The sequence below is a fragment of the Triticum dicoccoides genome, chromosome 2B (genome assembly GCF_002162155.2).
Source record: "Triticum dicoccoides isolate Atlit2015 ecotype Zavitan chromosome 2B, WEW_v2.0, whole genome shotgun sequence".
Taxonomy (NCBI): domain Eukaryota; kingdom Viridiplantae; phylum Streptophyta; class Magnoliopsida; order Poales; family Poaceae; genus Triticum; species Triticum dicoccoides.
Window position 1 is genome coordinate 332,568,409 of NC_041383.1, and position 15,363 is coordinate 332,583,771.

Below are 15,363 nucleotides of genomic sequence, written 5' to 3' on the forward strand. Positions count from 1 at the left end.
CAGGTTCACACAACCTCGATTCCCCCTACCTGGCGCGCCAAAGATGTCGGGGAAACTGATCCACGAACACCTATGGGACCGGCGGACCGAGCCCCTTTCGGTTCGGCGGGGGGCGGAGATCGCACGAAGAGCGGATCGAGGCGAAGCACACGAGCAGTTTACCCAGCTTCGGAGCTCTCCGGAGAGATAACACTCCTACTGCTGCATGTCTGAGTGTATTGAGTTCTTGCTCGGGAGCGCTGAGTGCTACAGTACACACTAGCTGCTAGCGAGACCGAGCGTGAGTGTTTTTCTGCCTTCGAACCCCCCCTCTATGTTGCGCATGGGCCTCCTTTTATATGCTAAAGGGGTCTCCGACAGGTGGCAACGTAGACAAGGGTAAAAATGGAAAAGGAATTGCGGTTGGTACAACTACCTATATAGTGTATCATACCTAACCCTGACGGCAGGGGACAAAGGCATTAAATGCCCGTCTACGTCGCCCAAATAGTGCAAAAAGGGACCGTCAGGGACGCCACTACTTGCCACGATGGCAATCTTGTCAGCGTCGCTTGCCACCGCACACCGCTGGCCGCACAGCCTCTTGCCACGCGCGCCTGGAAAGGTCCCAGGGCGACACGTTGGTGGATGTGCTGGAGCGCGGGTACAGAGTGGTAGTTTGCCGCGGCAAGCGCCTTGCCGCGGTCGTTGTCTTGTCGCGTCCGGAAGCTTGTCGCTCATCGGGCCTCGCCAGGACGCGTGGCGCGTCGCAGCAAGTTCCTTGAGATGCCTTGGTTGGCCTTCCCGGCAAGCTCCTCTTGCCGGGGCCTTGTCTCCTTGGCTTGAATACTTTGTTCTTGAATGGCTCCAAAGGAACCACGGAGGACCTTGGCGGTCACCCGGCAAGCCTTGCCGCGGGGTGCTGCAACTGCTCGTGCACAAGTTCGGGATACTAGGGTACCCCTACTCTAGTACACCGACAGGTAATGTCAACAATAATAGTTCATGCTAACTTACATCCAATTGGATATATATCAGGATCTTTCCAACATGAGGTGCTTGCCAAAGGATAAAATAAAAAGGAAAGGTGAAGATCACCATGACTCTTGCATAATATGAGACAGAAGTAAAAGATAGGCCCTTCGCAGAGGGACGCAGAGGTTGTCATGTGCTTTTATGGTTGGATGCACGAAATCTTAATGCAAAAGAACGTCACTTTATATTGCCACTTGTGATACAAACCTTTATTATGCAGTCCATTGCTTTTATTACTTCCATATCACAAGATCGTATAAAGCTTATTTTCTCCACACTAATAAGTCATACATATTTAGAAATCAATTTTTATTGCATGCAACATGACAACTTACTTGAAGGATCTTACTCAATCCATAGGTAGATATGGTGGACTCTCATGGCAAAACTAGGTTTAAGGATGTCTGGAAGCACAAGTAGTATCTCTACTTGGTGCAAAGAATTTGGCTGGCATGAGGGGGAAAGGCAAGCTCAACATGTTGGATGATCCATGACAATATACTTTAATTCAGATATGAGAAAATATAACCCATTACGTTGTCTTCCTTGTCCAACATCAACTCTTTAGCATGTTATACTTTAATGAGTGCTCACAATCATAAAAGATGTCCAAGATAGTATATTTATATGTGAAAACCTCTCTTTCTTTATCACTTCCTATTAATTGCAATGATGACCAAAACTATGTTTGCCAACCTTCAACAACTTTTAATCATCATACTCTTTATATGAAGCCATTACTCTCCATAAGATCAATATGATCTCTTGATTTCTTTTTACTCTTTTTATTCCCTTAAGATCATATCAAGATAACAAAGCCCTTAACTCAACACTAATCTTTATTATATATAGCTCACAGACTCGATTACATAGAGGGATCATAAAGCAAAACTCAAAACTAAATCATACCAAAACTTTATTCTACTAGATCAAGATATTACTAAAAGGATTGAACTAAGAAAAACGGTAAAGATACGAGTGTGATGGTGATACGATACAGGGCACCTCCCCCAAGCTTGGTAGTTGCCAAGGGGAGTGCCCATACCCATGTGATTATGTCTCCTTTGCTGGTGAAGAAGGTGGTGATGATGATGTATAGTCGCACATTGAGCGTAGGAGCTCTTCCAATTTGCGGATAATGCCCTTGAGTGCGACGATATGATCCTTCAGCAAAATATTTTCATGTGTGAGATACTTGTTTTGTATGCGAGCTAACTCAATCATCTTGAAAGCTTCAATCTCATTTGGGGCAAAGAGGTTGGGAAGAGGTTGAATGAAGTCTTCTTCTTCTGCCGCCGGAGCTTGATCCTCCATGGCCTTCTTGATCCCATCATCCTTGTTGATCTCCCCGGGTTCTTCTCTCTTCAGCTCTATCTTCAGTAGCCAAGCTTCACTGTCTTCATTGTTGGAGGAGGGTGACGACATGATGCCTGGCCTTGACAACTTTGACAGAAAACAGCTCGAAACAAAGACAGAGGATATTTGCGTGATACGGTGGTCAAAACCTTCAGGAGATTATATAATGAATTTTTACCGACCGAGAGAAGTATCATGCAAGAAAACGGAGTCCGGAGAGCACACGAGGTGCCCACGAGGCAGGGGGCGCGCCCGGGGGGTAGGGCGCGCCCTCCACCCTCGTGGACGCCTCGTGTCCTTCCCGGACTACTTCTTATTTTCCTATTTTCTTGAATATTCCAAAACGGAGAAAAATACTATTAGAACTGTTTTGGAGTCGGTTTACTTACCGTACCACATGCCTATTCCTTTTCGGAGTCTGAAACATTCTGGAAGGTGTCCCTTATGTATTCCTTCGGGGTTACGATTTTAATAACATTAGTTTCAACATTTATAGGATTACCTGTGATATAATGTTTGATTCTTTGACCGTTCACCACCTTCGGATTTGTGCCTTCGAAGTTGTTGATTTTTATGGCACCGAAACGATAGACCTCCTCGATAACGTAAGGGCCTTCCCATTTAGAGAGAAAATTTTCCTGCAAAAAATCTTAAACGAGAGTTGAAAAGCAACACATAATCACCTACATTAAACTCACGCTTTTGTATCCTTTTGTCATGCCATCTTTTAACTTTTTCTTTAAACAGGCATTCTCATATGCTTGGGTTCTCCATTCGTCAAGTGAGCTAATGCCAAATAACCTCTTCTCACCAGCAAGTTTGAAATCATAATTCAGCTCTTTAATGGCCCAATATGCCTTATGTTCTAGTTCGAGAGGTAAGTGACATGCTTTTCCATAAACCATTTTATATGGAGACATACCCATAGGATTCTTATATGCAGTTCTATAAGCCCATAATGCATCATCAAGTTTCTTGGACCAATTCTTTCTAGATCTATTAATAGTCTTTTGCAGAATTAATTTAAGCTCTCTAATGCTAAGTTCTACTTGGCCACTGGACTGTGGGTGATATGGAGATGCAATTCTATGATTAACATCATACTTAGCAAGCATTTATGGAAAGCACCATGAACAAAATGTGAACCACCATCAGTCATTAGGTATCTAGGGACTCCAAACCTCGGGAAAATAACTTCTTTAAGCATCTTAATAGAGGTGTTATGATCAGCACTACTAGTTGGAATAACTTCTACCCACTTAGTAACATAATCAACAACAACTAGAATATGTGTATACCCATTAGAGGAAGGAAACGGTCCCATATAATCAAAGTCCCAAACATCAAATGGTTCAATAACAAGAGAATAATTCATAGGCATTTCTTGACGTCTACTAATATTACCAATTCTTTGACATTCATCACAAGACAAGACAAACTTACGTAGGATCCTCCATATGGGTTCTGTTCCTGTTCATGCTTAGGTACCTTATGTACAGTTCTATCTCCAGCGTGGTGTCCTCCATAATGGTTCAATAACAAGAGAATAATTCATATGCATCTTTGAAGAGAGTAGGCAATTAAAAACCGGATTGCAATACCTTATGTACAGTTCTATCTCCAGCGTGGTGTCCTCCATATGCCTTGGAGTGACACTTACGTAGGATCTGTTCCTGTTCATGCTCAGGTACACAATGTCTAATAACACCATCTACTCCTTTATAAAAGTGTGGGTCATCCCAGAAGTAATGTCTTAAATCATAGAAAACCTTTTTCTTTTGCTGGTATGTGAAACTAGGTTTGTATGAATTTAGCAACGATGTAATTAGCATAATCAGCATACCATGGAGCAGTACGAGAAGCATTTATGACAGCTAATTGTTCATCAGGAAAGCTATCATCAATAGGTAGAGGGTCATCAAGAACATTCTCTAACCTAGACAAGTTGTCTACAACGGGGTTCTCAGCTCCCTTTCTATCAATAATATGCAAATCAAATTCTTGTAGCAAGAGAACCCATCTAATGAGTCTAGGTTTAGCATCTTTCTTTTCCATAAGGTATTTAATAGCAGCATGAGCAGTGTGAACAGTTACTTCAGAGTCAACGATATAAGGTCTAAACTTATCACAAGCAAATACAACTGCTAAAAATTCTTTTTCAGTAGTAGCATAATTTCTCTGGGCACTGTCTAGAGTTTTACTAGCATATTGAATAACATTTAGTTTCTTATCAACTCTTTGTCCTAGAACAGCACCTATAGCATAATCACTAGCATCACACATAATTTCAAAGGGTCAATTCCAATCAGGTGGCTGAACAATAGGTGCAGAAATCAAAGCTTTCTTAAGTATTTCAAATGCTTCTACACAATCATCATCGAAGACAAAAGGAATATCTTTTTGTAAGAGATTAGTCAGAGGCCTAGAAATTTTAGAGAAGTCCTTAATGAACCTCCTATAAAAACCGGCATGACCAAGGAAACTTCTTATACCTTTGATGTCCTTGGGACACGACATCTTTTCAATAGCATCAACCTTAGCTTTATCAACTTCAATACCTCTTTCAGAAATTTTATGCCCCAAGATAATACCTTCATTAACCATAAAGTGGCACTTCTCCCAATTGAAGACGAGACTAGTATCTTCACATCTCCGCAAAACTTGATCAAGGTTGCTCAAGCAATCATCAAAAGAAGATCCATAAACGGAGAAATCATCCATGAAAACCTCACAAATCTTTTCACAAAAGTCAGAGAATATAGCCATCATGCATCTTTGAAAGGTAGCAGGTGCATTACATAAACCAAAAGGCATTCGTCTATAAGAAAAAGTACCGAAAGGACAAGTAAAAGTGGTCTTTTCTTGATCCTCTACTGACACAGGTATTTGAGAGAAACCAGAGTAACCATCTAGAAAGCAAAAATGTGTATGTTTAGATAATCTTTCTAGCATTTGATCAATAAAAGGTAGAGGGTAATGATCCTTTTTAGTAGCTTTATTTAACTTATGGAAATCAATTACCATCCTATAACCTGTAATAATTCTTTGTGGGACCAATTCATCTTTATCATTAGGAACAACAGTAATACCTCCCTTCTTAGGGACACAATGGATAGGGCTTACCCACTGACTATCAGCAACGGGATAAATTATACCTGCCTCTAGGAGCTTTAGTATTTCCTTTCTTACCACTTCTTTCATCTTAGGATTTAACCGTCGTTGGTGATCAATATCTGGTTTGGCATCTTTCTCCAAATTTATCTTGTGTTGACATAAAGTGGGACTAATGCCCTTAAGATCATTAAGAGTATATCCAATAGCAGCACAGTGCTTCTTCAAAGTTCTCAATACTCTTTCCTCTTCCTGCTCTGAAAGGTTAGCACTAATAATAACAGGATATATCTTCTTTTCATCGAGATAAGCATATTTAAGAGTATCAGGTAATGGTTTAAGCTCAAAGACGGGATCACCCTTGGGTGGTGGAGGATCCCCTAAGATTTCAACAGGCAAGTTGTGTTTCAAAATAGGTCCCTGTTTAAAGAATACTCCACCTATCTCCCTTCTTTCATTCATAAACATATCATTTTCATGGTCTAGCAAATATTGTTCTAAAGGATCATTAGGAGGCACGGCAATAGAAGCAAGACCAATATTTTCATCCTTACTAGGCAATTCTTTATCATGAGGTTGTCTACGAAATTTGGCAAAATTAAACTCATGAGACATATCCCCCAAACCAATAGTAACAACATCCTTTTCGCAATCTATCTTAGCATTAACAGTATTCAAGAAGGGTCTACCAAATATAATGGGACAAAAGTCATCTTGTGGGGAACCAAGAACAAGAAAATCAGTAGGATATTTAACTTTCCCACACAAGACTTCAACATCTCTAACAATCCCAATTGGTGAAATAGTATCTCTATTGGCAAGCTTAATTGTAACATCAATTTCTTCTATCTCACCAGGTGCAATATCATGCACAATTTCTTTGTATGAGGAAGGAGGTATTGCGCTAGCACTAGCACCCATATCACACAAGCCATGGTAACAATGATCTCCTATTTTAACAGAAATAATAGGCATGCCTACAACAGGTCTATGTTTCTTGGCATTGGGTCTAGCAATTCTAGTAGCTGCATCACAGAAATAAATAACATGCCCATCAATATTATCAGCCAAGAGATCTTTAACCATAGCAATACTAGGTTCAACTTTAATTTGCTCAGGAGGTGTATATGTTCTAGTATTACTCTTACGAACCACAGTTGAAGCTTTAGCATGATCCTTTATCCTAACAGGGAAAGGTGGTTTCTCAATATAAGTAGCAGGAACAATAGGATCATTATAAGTGATAGTCTTTTCTTCAACTTTAATAGGTGCTACTACTTTTACTTCAGTGGGAGGATTATATTTAAACCACTTATCCTTAGGGAGGTCAACATGAGTAGCAAATGATTCACAGAAGGAAGCTACCATCTCAGAGTCAAGTCCATATTTAGTGCTAAATCCACGAAAAGCATCGGTATCCATAAAACATTTAACACAATCAAACTTAGGTGTTATACCTGACTCCTTACCTTCGTCGAGATCCCAATCTTCCGAGTTGCGTTTAATTCTTTCCAATAAATCCCATTTGAATTCAATAGTCTTCATCATAAAAGAACCAGCACAAGAAGTATCTGGCATGGAGCGATTGTTGAGAGAAAGCCGAGCATAAATTTTTTAAATAATCATTTCTCTTGAGAGCTCATGATTGGGGCATGAATATAACATTGACTTAAGCCTCCCCAAAGCTTGAGCAATTCTTTCTCCTTCGCGAGTGAGGGAGTCCTGGATTAGGGGTTCCTTGGACAGTCGGACTATGTACTTGTGCTGGACTGTTGGACTATGAAGATACAAGATTGAAGACTTCGTCCCGTGTCCGGGTAGGACTCTCCTTTGTGTGGAAGGCAAGCTTGGATATTCGGATGTGTAGATTTCCTTCATTGTAACCGACTCTGTGTAACCCTAGCCCCCTCCGGTGTCTATATAAACCGAAGGGTTTAGTCCATAGGACAAGATCAATCATAATCATAGGCTAGCTCCTAGGGTTAAGTGTTCGAGGTTTACTTTGGAGTATTCGGAGATGGAACCCGCCTTGCAATGCCGAAGACAATCTACGCGCCGGACTCATCGTCATTGAAGCCTGGTTCAGGGGCTACTAAGGGAGTCCTTGATTAGGGGGTATCCGGACAGTCGGACTATATACTTTGGCCGGACTGTTGGACCGTGAAGATACAAGACTCAAGACTTCGTCCCGTGTCCGGATAGGACTCTCCTTTGTGTGGAAAATAAGCTTGGTGATCAGGATGTTAGATCTCCTTCTTTGTAACCGACTCTGTGTAACCCTAGCCCCCTCCGGTGTCTATATAAACCGGAGGGTTTAATCCGTAGAGGGATAATCATAATCATCATAGGCTAGTTTCTAGGGTTTAGCCTCTACGATCTCGTGGTAGATAAACTCTTGTAATACTCATATCATCAAGATCAATCAAGCAGGAAGTAGGGTATTACCTCCATAGAGAGGGCCCAAACCTGGGTAAACATTGTGTCCCCCGCCTCCTGTTACCATTAGCCTTAGACACACAGTTCGGGACCCCCTACCCGAGATCCGCCGGTTTTGACACCGACATTGGTGCTTTCATTGAGAGTTCCACTGTGTCGTCACGGTAAGGCTTTATGGCTCGCCTTGTTATCAAGGACAACATCACCTCTGGGGGAGCCCTGGCTTTAGGCCAAACTCTCCGACTAGGCGGTTTCGTCATGACCGCCCGTTCGGCCGCCGTGCCGACGATGACTTCTCGGGTCATCAAAAACAGCCTCCACGTCAGCTCGGAATACACCGAGTAGATGGATCCAATGGAGCTCTCATCCTTGAACGAGCTCTTGGATCGCATCACCACTTTGGGAGTTGGTACGAACTATGATCGGATCGGGTTTAAACCCGACCAAAGAGAGATTAACTCTCCGCCGGCCACCCATCAGATAGCGGTGGTGGAGGAGCAATGCAGCGATTCTTCCTCTATTCTGAGGACAAACTATGTCCGGATTCCTGAGCTCTCCGAGCCGGATACCCAACTACGGGAGGACATGACCCAGACTCCAAACTTAGAATCGGACAGCGGGCTAGAAAAATTGGGCAACATCCTGGAGCCCGAACTACCAAGTGATGTCTACTACACAACCTTCTTCTTGTAGACGTTGTTGGGCCTGCAAGTGCACAAGTTTGTAGGACAGTAGCAAATTTCCCTCAAGTGGATGACCTAAGGTTTATCAATCCGTAGGAGGCATAGGATGAAGATGGTCTCTCTCAAGCAACCCTGCAACCAAATAACAAAGAGTCTCTTGTGTCCCCAACACACCCAATACAATGGCAACTTGTATAGGTGCACTAGTTCAGCGAAGAGATGGTGATACAGGTGCAATATGGATAGTAGATAAAGGTTTTTGTAATCTGAAATAATAAAAACAACAAGGTAACTAATGATAAAAGTGAGCGTAAACGGTATTGCAATGATAGGAAACAAGGCCTAGGGTTCATACTTTCACTAGTGCAAGTTCTCTCAACAATAATAACATAGATAGATCATATAACAATCCCTCAACATGCAACAAAGAGTCACTCCAAAGTCACTAATAGCGGAGAACAAACGTAGAGATTATGGTAGGGTACGAAACCACCTCAAAGTTATTCCTTCGAATTGATCTATAAAAGAGTTCGTACTAGAATAACACCTTAAGACACAAATCAACCAAAACCCTAATGTCACCTAGATACTCCATTGTCACTTCAAGTATCCATGGGCATGATTATACGATATGCATCACACAATCTCAGATACATCCAACCAACACAAAGTACTTCAAAGAGTGCCCCAAAGTTTCTACCGGAGAGTCAAGAACGTGTGCCAACCCCTATGCATAGGTTCATGGGAGGAACCCGCAAGTTGGTCACCAAAACATACATCAAGTGGCACATGATATCCCATTGTCACCATAGATAAGCACGGTAAGACATACATCAAGTGTTCTCATAAAAGACTCAATCCGATAAGATAACTTCAAAGGGGAAACTCAATTCATCACAAGAGAGTAGAGGGGGAGAAACATCATAAGATCCAACTACAATAGCAAAGCTCGGGATACATCAAGATCGTGCCATAGAGGGAACACGAGGGAGAACACGAGGGAGAGAGAGAGATCAAACACATAGCTACTGGTACATACCCTCAGACCTGAGGGTGAACTACTCCCTCCTCGTCATGGAGAGCGCCAGGATGATGAAGATGGCCACCGGTGATGGATTCCCCCTCCGGCAGGGTGCCGGAACGGGCTCCCGAGAGGTTTTTGGTGGCTACAGAGGCTTGCGGTGGCGGAACTCCCGATCTATCTTGATATTCGATGGTTTTAGGGTACGTAGGCATATATAGGTGAAAGAAGTCGGTCGGGAGGTGCTCGAGGGGCCCACGAGACAGGGGGCCGCGCCTTGTAGGGGGGCGCCCCCTATCTCCTGGGCTCCTCGAGGATCTTATGACTTGATCTCTAAGCCTCCAGGATGATAATCTTCCAAAAAATCACGTTGCCGAAGGTTTCATTCCGTTTGGACTTCGTTTGATATTCCTTTTCTTTGAAATACTGAAACAGGCAATAAAACAGCAATATGGGCCAGGCCTCCGGTTAGTAAGTTAGTCCCAAAAATGATATAAAAGTGAATAATAAAGCCCGTAAACATCCAAAAAGGGTAATATAATAGCATGGAGCAATAAAAAAATTATAGATACGTTGGAGACGTATCACCAAGTTTGGAAGCTCCCCTGCCCCTGGGTCTCAGATCGGGTGAGGGTTCGGACTTAAATCTACCCACCCACCCAGATACAAGTGATCTTTCCCACATTAGACAAGAGTCCCAAGAGACATTACATCACTTTTGGGCCAGATTCCTCCTTGTAATGAGCAAGGTCAAGGACTGTCACGAGTAAGACGCAATCTCATTCTTTTGCAAAAATTGCATGGACAAGGGAATCCTCAACACCATAATTCGCCGTGACATAGGACACTTCGCTGACTTGGCGGCCATAGTACAGAAGTACTGTGCGATGGAAAGCGTCTGGAAAACCCAAGCAAAATTCTGGGATCCTCCGGCCCTCGCTAAACCCCTCGTCCGAACTAAAAGGGAGCACTCTCGTAAGTAACCCGATCCAATTACAAAGAAACCAAAGCCTACTACAGGGCGTGGAACCGTATTGGAGGGATGGCTCAATGGGCCATGCAAAATTCACACCACACCGGATACTATACCAACACATAACCTTAGAGCATGTTGGATACTCCGGCAGGTGGCCAAGAGCGGCGAGGATCTCCTCATTAACAATACTGCAGAGCATCATCCCGTAGAAAACAACAATACGGTATTGACAGTCTTCGAGACTTTCGCCTCAAATAACAGGCGCAAGAGAGCACTCCGTAGCCTCGCCGAAGTCTGCCACGTTGCAGCAATAAATCCATGGAACGACACGGCCATAACTTTCAATGCCAGTGACGAACCGCAATTCCGAATAGTCCGAGCACCAGCTGCTTTGGTCCTTAGTCCAATTGTGGACGGCTTCAGGCTTACTAAAGTGCTCATGGACGGTGGCAGCGGATTAAACCTCATCTACGAGGAAACTCTCAACAAAATGGAAATAGACAAGAGCCGCATTGAGCAAAGCAGCACAACCTTCAGAGGAATTATCCCTAGTCGGGAGGCACGATGTGCGGGAAAAATCACACTAGATGTGGTATTCGGCACACCGGAGAATTACAGATACGAAGAAATCACATTCCAAGTGGCACCGTTCAGTAGCGAATAGCACGCCCTTTGAGGACATGATGCATTCACGAGCTTCCAAGCTATACCCCATTACGGGTACATGAAGCTCAAGATGCCCGGGCCCAATGGAATCATCACTCTAGCTAGTGATTCAGACGTAGCACTGCGCGCCGAAAACAAAACCGCCGCCCTGGCCCTTGAGGCATTGTCCGAAGCCCTCGCGGCCGAAGAACTATCTGCGCTGCGCTCCACAGTGGACAGGGACGATGTGATACTCGACAAACAATCCAAGTCCACCTCTTTCAAACCAGCGGACGAAATAGTCAAATTCCAAGTCCACCCAACGGACTCTACAAAAACAACATCCATCGGGGCACAGCTAAACCTCACAATAGATGCCGCACTGCGGGCGTTCTAGCGTGAGAATTGGGACATCTTCACCTGGCACCCTTCAGACATGCCAGGTATCCCACACAGGCTGGCCGTGCATAGCCTAAACATACTAAAGGGATACAAGCCGGTCAAGCAGACTCTTCGGTGTTTTACAGAACCTAAACGACAAGCCATGGGAGAGGAGCTAGCCAAGTTACTCGAAGCTGAATTCATCAGAGAAATAAAACACCCGGACTGGCTAGCAAACCTGATGATGGTACCAAAGAAGGACAAATCCTGGCGCCCATGTGTCGATTTCAAGGACCTTAATAAGGCTTGCCCCAAGGATCCCTTCCCTCTCCCCCGCATCGATCAAATCATCGACGCCACCGCATGACACGACTCATTGTGCTTCCTTGACTCATACTCCGGATACCATCAAATAAAGATGGCGGAGTCCGATCAAGCCGCAACGGCATTCATCACTCCATACGGCCCCTTCCGTTTTAACACCATGCCTTTCGGGCTCAAAAATGCCGGTGCAACCTATCAACGCATGATTCAGACATGCCTGGAAACACAAATCGACAAAACAGTTGAGGCTTACGTAGACGACGTGGTCATCAAAACCAGACACGTCGAATCCTTAATAGACGACTTGAGGCTTATGTTCGACAATCTCCGAACATATGACATCAAGCTCAACCCGGAAAAATGCGTTTTCGGCATTCCTGCCGGAAATCTCCTGGGCTTCATCGTTTCCAATAGAGGAATTGAAGTAAATCCGGCTAAAATCTGAGCTTTGTCACAATTGGCTACCCCAACAGACCTCAAACAAATCCAGAAGTTAACTGGATGTGTGGCTGCCTTAAGCCGCTTTATCTCTCGATGGGAGAAAAGGCACTACCTCTCTATCGCCTTCTTTGACGCACCGAACACTTCGAGTGGACGGATGCGGCTAAGGCCAGACTAGAAGAAATAAAGGCCCTCTTGGCTAGAAATCCAATCCTGGCCGCACCAAACATTGGCGAACCCATGCTGTTGTATATAGCTGCAACGCACCAAGTTGTAAGCATAGTGCTCGTCGTCGAACGAGAGGAGGACGGACATAAGTTCCCGCTTCAAAAGACGGTATACTACGTATCCACTGGCCTCACACCATGCAAGTCATGGTACCCACATTATCAAAAGATAGCATACACGGTCTTCATGGCATCTCGGAAACTACAACACTACTTTCAAGAGTGTTCAATCACGATGGCCTCCGAAGTACTACTCAACGATATAATAAATAACCGCGATGCCACGGGCCGGATTGCTAAGTTGGCTATCGAGCTCTTCCCATTCGACATCATATACAAACCACGGCGAGCCATTAAGTCACAAGTACTGGCTGACTTCGTCGCCGAATGGACAGAAGCCGAACTCCCTAAAGAGTACGGTGCATACTCTAGTTGGATCATGCACTTTGACGGCTCTAAAATGCTGGCTGGTCTGGGAGCGAGCGTTGTCCCGACATCCCTCACCGGAGATACAGTCCAATACGTACTCCAAATATTATACACAGACTCGAACAATGCATCCGAATACGAGGCTCTATTGCATGGCCTTCAGATGGCAGTCTCCATGGGCATTCAACGCCTAGAAGTGCGTGGGGATTCAAACCTCTCAATATCTCAAATAAATGGAGACTTCAATGCCAAGGACCCGAAAATGACGGCTTACCGCAATGCCGTCCTCAAGATGTCAGCTCGGTTCGAGGGGCTCGAATTCCATCATGTAGTCCGAGAAAACAATCAAGCGGCGGATATCCTCGCCCGCATCGGTGCTAAGCGCGACCCTGTCCCACCTAATATCTTCTTGGAAAGGCTGTTCAAGCCATCCGTGGTGTGGCAAGGGGAGATCAGCAATACTAGTCCGGATTCGACCACAACCCCAGATCCCGAACACACTGACATAATCGGAGGCTCCGCCACCGAAATAACACCTTCGGCCCACGTGATCATGGCTATCATCGCCCCGTGGACAGAACCCTTCTTAGCCCACCTAAGTAGGCAAGAACTCCCCGAGGACCAAAACGAGGCACGTTGCATTGTGCGGCACTCTAAAGCCTACAAGGTCCACGAGGTTGAGCTTTATAAGAAAAGCGCTACCGGAGTGCTCCAAAGGTGCATCTCCGAAGAGGAAGGGTGGCAGCTCTTGGCCAAAATTCATGCTGGACTCGGCGGCCACCATGCCGCAGCTCGGGCCCTTGTAAGCAAGGCCTTCCGTACAGGTTTCTACTGGCCGACAGCCCAAGCAGACACACATGACCTCGTCCAACATTACGTTGGATGCCAGCTTTTTGCCAACCAAAGCCATATGCCACCTACCGCTCTCAATCAATCCCCATAACTTGGCCCTTTGTGGTCTAGGGGCTTGATATGGTCGAACCCGTTTAAGGTGGAAGCCATAAGAGAAAATACTTGTTGGTCATGGTGGATAAATTCACCAAATGGATAGAAGCCAAACCAGTTAAAACGGTCAAATCCAGACCAGTGATAGACTTCATATCAGGGGTCGTACACCGTTACGGTGTCCCCCACAGCATCAACACCGACAATGGCTCCAACTTCACAGTTGACGAGGTGAAAACTTAGTGCAGCAACATGGGCATTAAGCTCGACTACGCCTCCATCTATCACCCCCAAACAAATGGTCAAGTCGAACGAGCAAATGATCTTATTATGAGCAACATCAAACCCAGACTAGTGCGATCCTTGAAGGAATCAGATACCCACTGGGTTGAGGAGCTCGACTCTGTACTATGGGGGCTGCAGACCACGCCGAATCGCACTACCGGATACACACCATTTTTTATGGTGTACGACGCAGAGGCGGTATTGCCCCGCGATATCATTCATGACTCACCTCGAGTGCGGATGTATGAAGAGAGAGAAGCCGAACTTGATCAGCAGGACAACTTAGATGCCCTGGAGGAGGAGCGCGATGTCGCAAAAGCCCATTTCGCATTCTATCAGCAACAAGCTCGAAGGTATCAAAACAGAGAAGTATGGGCCAAGACTTATAACATTGGCGAACTCGTTCTACGCCTACCAGAGAAGAAAAAGGACAAGCTCAAGCCCAAGTGGGAGGGTCCCTTCATCATTGATAAAGTTCTCACCGGAGGAGCGTACCGTCTACGTGATGCATCAGATAATCGACTCGAGCCAAACCCATGGAACGCGGCCAGACTCCGAAGATTCTACGCCTAGTGCCGAACTCTGTATTTGTCTCTTTACCTCTGCCTTTCTTTTTAAGTTATATCCTCTTTCTCTCTTTCTTTCTTTCTTTCTTTTTTGGCCTTAAAGGCTTCAAGTGTGCCTCGACTACACACTCTTGCTGCGCTATGCGCGCTCAATATACCTGGGGGCTTCTTATACCGAAGCTTAATATAATTATCTTCCGGGCTTCATGCCCACTACATATGTGTCACTTCTCCATATGTACCTTTTCTTCGCCATTATATGCATCGATATGACTTAAGTTTTGGCCAAGCTGGGTTGCCTGGCTCTTGTGTTTATGCCCTACGTTCCCATTAGTTCGGCTAGGGCATAAGGGGAGCACCTCTATGATTGTTACTACCGGGTCAGCCGGATGTGTACCTCAGACTGGGTGAAGCCGAAAGCTAGCATTCTTAAGGGAATATTTGGTCGGTGAACAAAAGATGTTTTCTTACCTACTACAATATAAGCCCCTAAATGTTTATATCCTGCGTCTCTTTTCGCAGT